This window comes from Carassius carassius, chromosome 21 (genome assembly GCF_963082965.1).
Source record: "Carassius carassius chromosome 21, fCarCar2.1, whole genome shotgun sequence".
In the NCBI taxonomy this organism is placed as follows: Eukaryota; Metazoa; Chordata; class Actinopteri; order Cypriniformes; family Cyprinidae; genus Carassius; species Carassius carassius.
The window spans coordinates 5,264,971-5,280,034 of record NC_081775.1 but is presented as its reverse complement, the minus strand read 5'-3'; the positions used below and the strand labels follow the sequence as shown (position 1 = coordinate 5,280,034).

The following is a 15,064-nucleotide window of genomic DNA, read 5'->3' as shown; positions in this document are numbered from 1 at the left end:
AAGGAATTTGTTTTCGTGACAGAAGCTCCGCAGTGCAACATAATGACAGTGACAGAACAAAAACACAGAATGGAATAAATATTTTTTAAAAATACAAATAGGTAGGTAAGGAACGAAAATATACAAATTGACAATGTATGGCAGGTATATTTCAATGAGCATTATGTATGTACAGGTATATTATGTGCAAAAACATTTAAGTGTACGCTAAGTATGGTGTTAGATAAATAAGTGTATGTATATATAAATATAAACTGTAGTGTGTTACACAGTTTTTAGCAATTGTTCATTAGATGGATTGCCTGAGGGAAGAAACTTTTCCTGTGTCTGGTCGTTCTGGTGCTCAGTGCTCTGTAGCGTCGACCAGATGGCAACAGTTCAAAGAGGGAGTGTGCTGGATGTGAGCGGTCCAGAGTGATTTTACTGGCCCTTTTGCTCACTCTGGATAAGTACAGTTCTTGAATAGATGGGAGAGTTGAACCGATGATTCAGTCAGCAGTCCGGACTACCCTCTGTAGTCTTCTAAGGTCAGATTTGGTAGGTGAGCTGAACCAGACAGTTACTGAAGTGCAGAGGATGGATTCAATGATGGCGGAGTAGAACTGTTTCAGCAGCTCCTGTGGCAGGTTAAACTTCCTCAGCTGGCGAAGGAAGTACAACCTCTGCTGGGCCTTTTTCACATTGGAGTCAATGTGAATGTCCCACTTCAGGTCCTGAGAGATAGTGGTGCCCAGGAACCTGAATAACTCCACTGCAGTCACAGTGCTGTTCATGATGGTGAGTGGGGGGAGTGCAGGGGGGTTTCTCCTGAAGTCCACAGTCATCTCCACTATTTTGAGCGTGTTAAGCTCCAGGTTGTTGAGAGTGCACCAGACAGCCAGCTCTTTAACCTCCTGCCTGTAAGCAGACTCGTCACCGTCCTGAATGAGGCCGATGAATGTGGGGTCGTCTGCAAACTTCAGGAGCTTGACAGAGGGGTCCTTAGATGTGCAATCATTAGTGTACAGGGAGAAGAGCAGTGGGGAGAGAACGCAGCCCCGGGAGCTCCTGGGGAGCCTGTCTGTCAGGAAGCTGTTGATCCACTGACAGACGGAGGAGGGCACGGAGAGCTGAGTTAGTTTGGGCAGGAGGAGGTTTGGGATGATGGTGTTAAAGGCCGAGCTGAGGTCCACAAACAGGATCCTCACATAAGTCCCCTGTCTGTCTAGGTGTTGCAGAACATAATGCAGTAAGCATTTACACATGCACCTGAAAACTAGATTTTTGAACCACATTTCTGTAACCAGTTTCACAATCTTAGGCTTTTCTGGAGGGTTGCTTTATCCTTGTAAATGCAGTTACTAAGGTATTCTGGTCAGTTTCTAGGGCTCTAATATGTGATTGGTAGTGTGTTCTGGGTGTTTGCCTTCATAGCCCAAGTCAAATCAGCCCTACTTCTAAAAATGAAATCAGGGTCTACACATTTAAACTCACCACGGCTGTATTCCCAAAAACATTATAAGATTAAGTAGATCATAGAAACCATTTACGCTCAGAAATAACAATAATAATACTAATAATAGTAATTGTCCCTTTACAGGTGCATCATCTTTCCTTATAAGGGGGCCTTAGGGGCAAAAAGGTTGAGAAATGTTAACTTCAGGAAATACACTGCATTTTAATGCTGATGTTTTGAAATCCTTTACATAACCAAACTAAGATATTTTTTATTTTTATTTGCATATTATTTTTATTTGATTTTTAAGGCACGGTCACATTGGCAAAACTCATGCACTCTGGTGTACAAGGGTGTCTAATAAAGTTGAAAAATATCAAATTAGGATCCAAAGCAAAGCATATAGTTGGATATTATTTAATTAATCTGATGTGTTCACATTAGAATAAATGTTGTATTGATATATATATATATAGATAGATAGATTATAGCTATATATATATATATATATATATATATATATATATATATATATATATATAATTTAAATTTATGAAAGAACTTGACCTAAAGAATTACAATTTAATTTGACTATTTTTCTAGATTAGAATTTATTTATTTATTTTTTGTTGGAATTGCAACCTAGGCTCAATGCAACCTAGGCTCAATGGGAAAAGTGTAAGGCTTGCTCTACCAATGTTTTTATTTTTGCAAATCTCCAAAAACATACCTATAATTAACTATAAGGAAATTGCAAAGTGGGTTATTCCATGTTCATTTATCATTATATTTCTGTTAGAAACTTTTTTAAACAGTCAAGTTTTAATTTGCTCAAATAGCTTCCCATAAATTCCCATTTGGACTGGTTCATTTTGAATTTATTTATTATGCAAATGTGGACGTCAACATACCTGAGCTTCTGTTGTTGTCCTTGCTTTACACTTCACACAAGGTGAATGTTGTTGATGAGACACAAAGTATTGCCCATCAATATACACTTGTTGATTTCTGCTTTCGGCCAATCCTGGCTGAGGTCTGCATGCTCCTCTAAGAGAAACTCTTTGTGTTGTTTGCATATGGTCAGTGTAAATCTCTGGAGACCTGTTAAAAGCCCATTTGTTGCCATCAGGCCTCATGTCTCTGACAAAATCTTCATTTCCCCCGATTCAATCGATGATTTGCTGTGTATAGAAATGTTGGGGATGTTACTAGAGCCCAATCTTGTATAACAGCATGACAGATCTTTTTTTGGTTGTCTTTTGATGCCTCTAACTGCTGTGCCTTTAGCCTTCAGAAACAACAGGTACAGCGAGATGCATTGGGCATCTGAAGCTCAACAAAACAGACTGCATGTTCACTTGTGTTGAAGTGTAGCATCGAGCAATGCGAGTTTGCAGACTTCCACGAGGACTCGAGAAGCTCATGAAAGGTAGAGGACGAAAGCCTTTCATCTTGCCTTTGAAAAGCGAGTGCTTCCTTATGGGCTTTCTAAGCAATGTCTGCAGAATTAAAGCAGGTCGGCTGGCTGTGTCTCTTTGAAATTGAGGATAATGAGGAATCCTCAGTAAAATGCCTCCCCGGGTGTTTACCATTGCACACACTTGCACTCAGCTGCCGTATTACAAGATCTGAGGGCTGTAGCATCACTTGGTCTCGTATCTCGCTTGGCATTTTTTGAGCCACTTGCAGTGTCTGGAGCCGAGTAAATGCTCTTGTTCCACATGGTGTGGTGAGGAAGATCAAAAGTTTAATCTGTTTCTCTCTTGAAGAGTGTTTGCTGAATGAAGGGCTCAGATGCAGTAAAGTCTGCTCAGAGGGGTGCTCTTGTATGAGGTTGTACCGTCTTTTGGAGCATATGGAGGCTCATCTGTGTTTTCCTCAGGTTACAGCATGTTGCTTGTTAGTCATTTCTCAATACGAACCTCTCAGGTATCATTTAAAAAAAAAAAAACAAGGTGTCATTCCATCAGCTTAATAAAATATAAGGAATGCATGCCGATGCCAAATTATTCACCGCAAACGATTCAGTTAAAGATGTAATCATTTAAATGTCAAGTGATAAAACATTTGTATTCTGACATATGCAGTGGCAATTAATATGATCGTTAATTTTTAACTGTGATCAGATTTTTACCCTTCAAATATGATAAAAACAAACATTACAGACATTCAAGGAGTCTAGAGACATTATTATAGAGATGTGTGAAGCAATAAGTATAAGTATAAAAAGTATAATCTTAGTTTATTTGATTAATGTTACTTTTACCATTAAATAATCGACATAATCAACAAATTAAATGACAAAACCGATTACAGGAAGAAATGTATATTGTCATGTGATCATTCAATACTAAGGCAAACAGAGTTTAATTCTCCCACGGTCTACTTGTAGTTTCTCAGATAAACCAATCTGTGAGGCTGGAACTTCTCTCGACACAGCGGGCATTTGGTCTACAATAAGAGCAAACGACTGATCAGACATCAGGAAAGCTGTAATCAGTAATTACACCACTGCTTTACGTTATATAAAAGTCTCGCCTTGGTATTGCACCACTCAGTAATGCACTACCAGCAGAAGAGATGACCCCAGAGAGTGCAGTTGGTGTTCCTGCGCTCCTCTAAACACAAGATACAGCACGAGGAACGAGACAACGACTGAATGGCCTGATGACTGGAAGGAAAAAACTAAGAATGCTGAATAACAGAAGATAAATCCAGAGGATTATGAAACCTCCCTCACAATGATGTCACAAGTTTTGCCAAAAAATGCAACATTTGAATCCATTCTGGTTTCATATTTTCTTTTTTTCTTTCTTAACATATTTAAACCATTTATCTATGAATAATTATAACATTTTTACTTTAATTAATGACTCAGAATTGTGTCAAAGTGATGCAACAATCAAGTAAAAGTTTTTTGGGGATGGGTTTACCATACCTTGAATTAACCCACCATGTTTTCTGTGTGTGTGTGTGTGTGTGTGTATATATATATATATATATATATATATATATATATATATATATATATATATATAAATAAAACATTTAGAGGCATCACACCAAAGGAAAACAAAACATAACACTTTTGTAGTGGTTCCAAAAAGTAAAATATATGAAACTAAAATTGGCCATGTGCAGATGTCATGGGCTTCACAGGGGGTTCAGTAACAACCATGAATAGGGTTCTTCAGCTAATTAAAGTTTTTTTTTTTTAATTGGCCGAATTAAAATCAGGATATGGTGTCACACCAGAGAACATGGTTTCCCTATCTGTCGGTCACTACGAGTTATGTCGAACGACATATGGGGTCTCACTTGGGCCAATCATCTCTGAATTTAAGAGAAAACGCCAATGAAAATTGGCTAGTGGATTAACATACATGAGCCACTCCCCGTGCCAACGGGTATAAATAGGGGTACACATCGTGTCACCATCACACCCCATCACACACCATCATTCAGCCCCTGGTCGGACCTTGCCTTTCTACGGGCCGGCGTGCCCTTAGAACAAGTGTCCCGGCACGTTGTTGTCACAACAGATGCCTCCAACTCGGGCTGGGGCGCGACATGCAACAGGCAGGTAGCTTCGGGGTCCTGGACAGGACCTCGACTGCTTTGGCACATCAACTGTCTGGAGTTGCTGGCAGTGCATCTAGCTTTACGATGGTTTCGTCCGCTGTTGCTTGACAAGCACGTGTTGGTCCGCATGGACAACACTACGGCTGTTTCGTACATCAACCGACAGGGCGGTCTACGATCATGTCGCATGTCTCAACTCGCCCGCCATCTCCTCCTCTGGAGTCAGACGCAGCTCAAGTCGCTGAGCGCTGTCCACATCCCGGGGGAGCTCAATCGTGCAGCCGACGCGCTCTCACGACAGCTCACTTTCCCCGGGGAATGGCGACTCCATCCACAGATGGTCCAGCTGATCTGGAGTCGATTCGGGGAAGCCCAGGTAGACCTGTTTGCTTTCCACGAGTCCTCCCACTGCCAGCTGTACTATTCCCTGTCCCAGGCCCCCCTTGGCACAGATGCACTGGCACACAGCTGGCCTCGGGCTTTACACAAGTATGCGTTTCCCCCAGTGAACCTGGTTTTCGGAACTCATGCTCCTCGTGACAGCCCCTCCCTGGCGCATCCCCCTGAGGAGAGACCTTCTCCCTCAGGGGCTTGGCACCATATGGCACCCGCGTCCAGATCTCTGGAACCTCCACGTGTGGCTTATGGATGGGACGCGGCAGACCTAAGTGATCTGCCCCCAGCGGTGGTGGACACTATCACTCAGGCTAGAGCCCCTTCTACGAGGCAGGCCTATGCTCTGAAGTGGAGTCTGTTCACGAATTGGTGTTCTTCTCACCGAGAAGACCCCTGGAGATGCCCGGTCAGAGTCGTGCTTTCTTTCATGCAAGAAAGGTTGGAGTGTGGGCTGTCACCCTCCACCCTGAAAGTGTATGTGGCTGCCATTGCAGCCCATCACGATGCAGTGGACGGCCGGTCCCTGGGGAGGCATGACCTGATCGTTAGGTTCCTGAGGGGTGCCAGAAGGTTACATCCTCCTAGGACACCCCTGATTCCCTCCTGGGACCTCTCTATTGTCCTGGCGGGACTTCGGAGGGGTCCCTTTGATCCGCTGGATTCAGTCGAGCTTAAGTTCCTGTCTCTCAAGACAGCGCTCCTGATCGCGCTCACTTCCATCAAGAGGGTCGGGGACCTCCAAGCATTTTCGGTAAGTGAAGAGGGCCTTGTGTTCGGGCCGGCCTACTCTCACATTGTCCTGAGACCCCGGCCTGGATACATGCCCAAGGTTCCCACCACTCCCTTCCGAGACCAGGTGGTGAGCCTGCAAGCGCTGCCCCTGGAGGAGGCAGATCCAGCCTTGGCGTCGCTGTGTCCCGTAAGAGCACTTCGCATATACGTGGACCGCACCCAGAGCTTTAGAAGATCTGAGCAGCTCCTGGTCTGCTTTGGAGGTCAGCAGAAGGGGAAGGCTGTCTCTAAGCTGAGGTTGGCCCACTGGATAGTGGAGGCCATCGCCTTTGCTTACCATTCCCAAGGCAAGCCGTGCCCCCTAGGGGTGAGGGCCCACTCCACACGGAGTGTGGCCTCCTTCTATGCGCTGGCGCACGGCGCCTCTCTGGCAGACATCTGTCGAGCTGCGGGCTGGGCGACACCTAACAACTTTGCGAGGTTTTACAACCTCCGTGTAGAGCCAGTTTCTTCCCGTGTGTTGGGTAACAGGTAATTGGCGGGAAGGGCTGGCTCGGTGTCAAGCGTGCTGCGCCATTCCCCCTAACACGGGGATATGAGCGCCTTTCTTCTCCCAGTAGAGTTCCCCGGTTGGCGTACCCTGGTCGAGCATCCTCCAGCACCCTCGGCAGTCAGACTTGGCGGAGCAGTCTGTCGCCAGGCCCAGTACTGGCGTTAGCATGCCCGGAGTTCCGGTCAGCCCCTGTACTGGGCTAGGTGTTCATATGGTTGGTTCCCTACGGGTAATCCCATATGTGTTTTCTTCCAAACCCGTGTCTTCCCTTGACAGACCCGTTCTGTCAGTCTCTTCTGGCAGCCGTTCCATCCCTACTCCAAGGTAGGACTTGCCTCAGAGACCCCTTCCATATGTAGTACTGCCCCCTGGGTCAGTCCATATCGGTATATCCACATGTCACCTCCCTACGGGTAGGATGGGGTCTCCGTAGCGACCTTTTTCCTAAGGCTCGCTTCCCCATTGTCTTGCCAGCTGAAAGAACAAATAGGGAAGATTTGAAGCAATCTTTCTCTGAAGGTTGAAATCCCTTCCATTAACTTTATGTGGGCAGAACAGCAGCGTGGCCTTCTCCAGCAGCGATGTACTCACCCTTTGGCCCCTTCGGTACCAAGGTCAGTGAATTTACGCTGGGGCTTTGGGAAGGTTACGACCTTAAGCGTATCTTTTTTGGCACGCCAGGGCTTGTCGACAATTGCAGCGCCACAGGGTTGTGACGATGTTCAGGTTGTGGCGTTTTCCATAGGACCCCATATGTCGTTCGACATAACTCGTAGTGACTGACAGATAGGGAACGTCTCGGTTATGTACGTAACCCTCATTCCCTGATGGAGGGAATGGAGACGTTATGTCCCCATGCCAAAACCTTGAACCGTTCGCTGTTGCCGGGACACGTTCTCGGCTCCTCAGCGTAAAACCTAATGAGTGGATGCACCTGTCGCCCTATTTATACCCGTTGGCACGGGGAGTGGCTCAGGTATGTTAATCCACTAGCCAATTTTTATTGGCGTTTTCTCTTAAATTCAGAGATGATTGGCCTCCCAAGTGAGACATAACGTCTCCGTGCCCTCCATCAGGGAACGAGGGTTATGTACGTAACCGAGACATTTCAGAGACAAAATGTATCAATTTCCTCTGCTTTCAGAAATATATGGAGGAAAATAGTGATTGCCATTTACTAAAACAAACACTTGTATAATTACCCCAGAGGTATTTCTGTACATTCTTTTGCTTTGGTTTTTAACTGATAAAAGTTGTAATTAATTGAACCATGCTTGAGACAGTCACACACCAAAGGACAATTTTGAGATTTGAGAAAAAAAAAAGAAACATTCAAATAACAATGCTGCTTTTATAACAAAAGGTCAAGTAAATGTTTAATGATATACAGCATTTTAAATAACGACAATATTACTTACATTCATTTTTATCTTGTAGGACAGTGAAAATGCCACGTCACGTCAACAGCTTATATGTGTGTGTGTGTGTGTGTGTGTGTGTGTGTATGTGTGTGTGTGTGTGTGTGTGTGTGTGTGTGTGTGTTCCTGTAGCTCAATTGGTAGAGGGTTCAATTCCCCGGGAACACATGATAGGTAAAAATTGATAGCCTGAATGCACTGTAAGTCGCTTTGGATAAAAGCGTCTGCTAAATGCATAAATTTAATTTTTAATTTATATATATATATATATATATATATATATATATATATATATATATATATATATATATGAACTAGTACAGATGAAAAATAAATAAAGTTCAACCCACAAAAGAACTGAGAGAAATCGCAGTGGAAGAAACAAGCCTTAGGGCACTACGGGTATCTTTTTCTATTAAAATAGTGTGTTTATAAAAGACTTTGTCAAATGTAGGCCAGGACTGTATAGAGCAGTACCTGGGGAGCAGGTTTCTGTGCTGCTTCCACTGCTGTCGAGCTCTCTGTCTCTGCCTGAGGTTGTTAAACTGCAGTGTGAGAGTGATGCCCAGCTGCAGCAGGGACAGAGCCCCCAGCAGACGGTAACTGTTACTGATCCACGGGTCATCGCCAGACACATTACCAGTCTCAGCTAAAGAAAACACATTCACACGCTCACACAGATCATTTCAGTAATGTCATGTTCACTATTGTTCAAAGGTTTGCGTCAGTATTTTTTTCCCCAGAGAAAAATGTATACAGTACATTTATTAAGCAAGGATGCATTAAATGGTTCAAAAGTGACAGTAAAGACATTTATAATATTAAAAAAAGATTTTTTTATATTTTAGTACCATGTAAATACCATGTGAATATGGTTATTATTTACATTTACATTAACCATTTAGCAGACGTTTTTATCCAAAGCGACTTACAAATGAGGACAGTTGAAGCAATCAAAAACAACAAAAAGATCAATGATATATAAGTGCTATAACAAGTCTCAGTTAGCTTAACACAGTACACGTAGCAAAGGCTTTTAAATAATATAATAAATAAAAGAAAACAGATAGAATAGAAAAATAATAGAGCAAGCTAGTGTTAGAGGTCTTATATTTCTTTAATTTAACTTTTTCATCAGATATATATATATATATATATATATATATATATATATATGTATATATATATATATATATATATATATATATATATATATATATATATATATATATATATATATATATATATATATATATATATATATACATATATATATATATATATGCTCGGAGTGAACCAATCTTTTTTTTTTTTTAAGCCCTGCATTATGCAATTGACCAATATCAGTATCGGTAATAGTTATAAATATATAATATATAATATATAAAATCGCTATCAGCCAAAACAGAACATTTCAGGACAGTCTGATGTGGAATTACAAAATAAGAGCCTCCCAAATCTCATAAATAAGCTGCTGCATCTCTACTTTCAAAAATATATATAAAAAAAAGTTATAGATTGCACAGGCCACTTTCACCTCAGATTGAGAGTACACCTTGCCACAATGTCAGCTGCATCGTTTCAGGACAGTCTGATGTGGGATTACAAAATAAGAGCCTCCTAAATCTCATAAAAAAGATGCTGCATCTCTACTTTAAAAAAATAAATAATAAAAAAAGTTATAAATTGCACAGGCCACATTCACCTCAGATTGGGAGTACACCTTGCCACAATGTCAGCTGCATCGTTTTTAGGATAGTCTGACGTGGAATTACAAAATAAGAGCCTCCCAAATCTCAAAAATATGCTGCTGCCTCTCTACATTAAAAAATCTATTAAAAATAAAAGTTCTAGATTGCACAGACCAGTTCCACCACAGATTGAGAGTACACCTTCCCACAGTGTCAGCTGTGTAGATTTAGAACTGTCTGATGTGGAATTACAAAATAAGAGCCTCCCAAATCTCATAAATATGCTGTTGCATCTCTACTTTCAAAGATCTATAAAAATACAAATTCTAGATTGCACAGACTAGTTTAACCTCAGATTGCGAGAACACCTTGCCACAGTGTTAGCAGAATCATTTCAGGTCTGTCTGATGTGGAATTACAAAATAAAAGCCTCCCAAAGCTCATAAATATGCAGCTGCATCTCTAGATTCAAAAATCTATAAAAAATAAAAGTACTAGATTGCACAGACCTGTTCCACCTCAGATTGAAAGTACACCTTCCCACAATGTCAGCTGTGTCGTTTCAGGACTGTCTGATGTGGAATTACAAAATAAGAGCCCCCCCCCCCCCCCCAACTTTCATATAAAGTTAGATCTCAATAAATTAGAATGTCATGGAAAAGTTCATTTATTTCAGTAATTCAACTCTAATTCTGAAACATGTTTATTGTAATTAAATTCAATGCACACAGACTGAAGTATTTGGTCCTTTTAATTGTGATGATTTTGGCTCACATTTAACAAAAACCCACCAATTCACTATCTCAACAAATTATTATAATTAATAAGAACAATAAAAAGAAAAATTGTGAATTGTTGGTCTTCTTAATACATCTCAATACATGGTAGGGGCTCCTTTTGCTTTAATTATTGCCTCAATTCGGCGTGGCATGGAGGTGATCAGTTTGTGGCACTGCTGAAGGGGAATGGAAGCCCAGGTTTCTTTGACAGTGGCCTACAGCTTATCTGCATTTTTTTGGTTTCTCATTTTCCTCTTGACAATACCGTATTTTTTCTCTATGGGGTTCAGGACTTGTGAGTTTGCTGGAAAGTCAAGCACACTGTGTTGACATTTCCCAACATCACAGCAGTAATGACTTTATGAACTACTTTACTTCTAAGATTGATACTATTAGAGATAAAACTGTAACAATGCAGCCTTCAGCTACAGTATCGCATCAGACAGTACACTATAGATCCCCTGAGGAACAGTTCCACTCATTCTCTACGTTAGACCCTATTCAATCTAAGCTCCTAAAAGAGGTGCTTCCAAAAGTCATAGATCCTCTTGTGACTATTATCAATTCCTCATTGCCATCAGGGTATGTCCCCAAAACCTTTAAACTGGCTATTATTAAGCCTCTCATCAAAAAACCACAACTTGATCCCAAAGTTGAGAACTAGTTAATTATAGACCGATCTCGAACCTCCCTTTTCTGTCCAAGATACTAGAAAAGGTATCATAGTACTGAGACAAATTACCTGCTCTTATCATCTGATTGTGGTTGTATCTCTCTATTTGTGCTATTGGATTTTAGTGCTGCGTTCAACACTATTGACCACAACATTCTTTTGCATAGACTAGAAAACTTTGTTGGCATTAATGGAAGTGCATTAGCATGGTTTACTGTAAATCGTACTTATGACCGCCTTCAATTCGTAGCATTGAATGAAGAGGTATCATATCAATTACAAGTGCAGTATGGAGTACCTCAAGGCTCAGTACTAGGGCCATGACTCTTCACACTTTACATGTTACCCTTGGAAGATATCATCAGGAAACACGGTGTTAGCTTTAACTGTTATGCTGATGATACTCAGCTCTATATTTCTTCACTACCCTGGCAAAACATACCAATTAAAAAAAAACTTTATGCATAGACGATTTAAAAAAAGAGGTGTTAATTATAGGACCTAAAAACTCTGCATGTAATAGCCTATAACGCTGTCTAAGACTTGATGGCTGCTCTGTTAATTCTTCGTCATCCGTTAGGAACCTAGGTGTGCTATTTGATAGCAATCTTTTCTTTAAAAAAAACACCTTTCTATCATTTGTAAAACTGCATTTTTCCATCTCAAAAATATATCTAAATTACAACCTATCCTCTCAATATCAAATGCAGAAATGTTATTCCATGCGTTTATTACCTCAAGGTTAGATTACTGTAATGCTTTATTGGGTGGTTATTCTGCACGCCTAATAAACAAATTTCAGCTAGTCCTAGATGCTAAATGCAGCTTGAGTTCTTAATAGAACCAGGAACTATGACCATATTAGCACGGTTCTGTCAAAACTGCACTGGCTTCCTATCAAACACTGTATACATTTTAAAATCTTGCTTATTACTTATAAAGCCCTGAATGGTTTAGCACCTCAATATTTGAGTTGCATCTATGCTAATATTATTCTGTTTCTCTCTTATTCTGAGGTCAAAGTAGCCACCAGATCCAGTCTTTATCAAGATCAGAGGGTCACCCGCATCCAGTTAGTATCCAGACAGATGGAAGATTAGCACCTAGAAAGGATCTCTACAGCCCTGCGAGCCAGCGGAGACAAGATCAACAAGATGAGCCACAGGGACAGATCCCCTGTAAAGACCTTGTCTTCGACGACCACTGGGACAAGACCACAGGAAGCCGATGATTCTTCTGCACAATCTGAGTTGCTGCAGCCTCTAATTGAACTGCTGGCTTTAACGGGTCAGAGGAGAACTGGCCCCCCAACTGAGCCTGGGTTCTCCCAAGGTTTCTTCTCCATTCTGTCACCGATTAAGTTTTGGTTCCTTGCCGGTGTCACCTCTGGTTTGCTTAGTTGGGGACACTTAATTTACTACATGAACTGAACTGAGCTGAATGATGACATCACTGAATTCAATGATGAACTGCCTTTAACTGTCATTTTACATTATTGACACACTGTTTTCCTAATTAATGTTGTTCAGTTGCTTTGACAATCTTTTTTGTTTAAAGCACTATATAAATAAAGGTTACTTGACTGTCTTGACCAACACCATTTAATCAACTTTTGGTGCTTTTGGCAGTTTGGGCAGGTGCCAAATCCAGCTGGAAAATGAAATCAGCATCTTCAAAAAGCTGGTCAGCAGAAGGAAGCATGAAATGCTCCAAAATTTCTTGGTAAACGGGTGCAGTGTCTTTGGTTTTCAAAAAACACATTGAACCAACACCAGCAGATTTCAATCACCTTGGGGTATAAGCTTCTCCACCCTTACTTTAGACTTTTTTTTACCACTGGGCAACCGTCCACTTTATCTTCTCCTTAGCCCGGGTAAGACTCCTCTGACATTGTCCGTGTTTCAGCAAATTCCTTGACACATCTGTGTGTGGTGGCTCTTGATGCTTTGACCCCAGCCTCAGTCCATTCCTTGTGAAGTTCACTCAAATTCTTGAATCAAATTTGGTTAACAATCCTCTTAAGGCTGCCGTTCTCTCGGTTGGTTCCACACTTTTTCCTTCCCCTCAACTTTCTGTTAACATGCTTGGATACAGCACTATGTGAACAGCCAGCTTCTTTGGCAAAGAATGTTTGTAATATTGTGTTTGTAATAACTTGTTGATAGAGTGAATTGATGGATGTAAGAACATTCGTAAGTCAGGAAGGAGACTCATTCAGCTCACGAGACTCATGTCCCATGCAATGAATTTATTTAATACCCAAGTTTCACAATTTGAGTTGAATTACTAAAAAAGATAAACTTTCACACATCATTCTAATTGATTGAGATGCACCTGTATATAAAAGTTAGGGGGCTCTTTTTTGTAATTCCACATCGAACACTCCTGAAATGACACAGGTGACACTGTGTCAAGGTGTACTCTCAATCTGATGTGGAACTGGGCTGTGCAATCTAGAACTTTTATTTTTATATATTTTTTTCCAATATAGATGCATCAGCTTGTTTACGAGATTTGGGAGGCTCTTTTTTGTAATTAAACATCAGGCAGTCCTGAAACGATGCAGCTGACATATCGGCAAGGTGTACTCTCAGTCTGAGGTGATAGTGGTCTGTGCAATCTATAACTTTTATTTTTAGAGATTTTTTAATGTATAGATGCAGCAGCATATTTATGAGATTTGCGAGGCTCTTATTTTGTAATTACACATCAGATAGTCCTGAAACCACACAGCTGACACTGTGGTAAGGTGTACTCTCAATCTGAGGTGAAAGTGGTCTGTGCAATCTATAACTTTTATTTTTATAGATTTTTGAAATTAGAGATGCAGCAGCATATTTATGAGATTTGGGAGGCTCTTATTTTGTAATTCTACATCAGACAGTCCTGAAACGACACAGTAGACACTGTGGTAAAATGTACTCTCAATCTGAGGTGGAATTGGCCTGTGCAATCTATAACATTTTTAAATATACATTTTTGAAAGTACAGATGCAGCAGCTTGTTTTTTTTACAAAAAATTACTTATTTTGTAATTTCACATCAGACTGTCAAAAAAAAAAAATGGCTATTTTCAATGAGCAATTACAATGGTAAATCCATTTATGAATCCATATATTTTTGTTGCATTATTCTTCTTTATCCACTTTCCTTTCAGTTGTTCTCTCTGTTTGTTGTTCACAAGTCATCTCCTTTTACAAGGCTGTAAAACCTGTTTTTTTGTTAAATGCAATGTTAGATCAATCCACACCATTAACATTCAAAACACACACACATACACAACAAACATCTTTATTCAGCCCCTTCCTAAGGCCATAATAAGGTCAGACAGCAGTTTTTGTAAATGTTTGTGGAAGGCTGTTTACTCACAGCGGCAGTGACGGAAGCACCCCTATGTTTACACTTGAGCATAGGATGGCTTTTTCTTTCTCATTCAGACTCTCATGTGACTTCTTGCAGGCAGAGGCGAGGTTGTGCAGAGGGCAGCTGAGGAGACCTAAGCGCATGTGAAGCTGCAGTAGAGCCATCTGAGGTAGGATAAAATGAATAATTAAATTAAGAGTCTGCTTGGTAAATACCAATGCACCATGGTTTTTAAGGAATGCATGGGTGTTGTTGTAGCAGAGAACTCACTCTAGTTTTCAGCCAGGATTTGCAACTGAATCTCTAGTGTGAAAATATTTTATTTTTCAAAATGTGATTAACTGGTTGTATAACTTTATATAATAAGCCTTCTGAAAATGAAGTGTACGTAATTCTATTAAATACGCACTTGTTGTTTATTTCAACTCTTTAAAATCTATAT

The 15,064-nt window shown here is 40.8% G+C and overlaps 1 pseudogene; it reads right to left on the bottom strand.

Annotated features, from left to right (window-relative positions):
* Window positions 1-3,817: 3,817 nt before the first annotated feature.
* On the bottom strand, window positions 3,818-14,786 carry LOC132098235 (peroxisome biogenesis factor 10-like; annotated as a pseudogene).
* Between the last annotated feature and the right edge of the window lie 278 nt (window positions 14,787-15,064).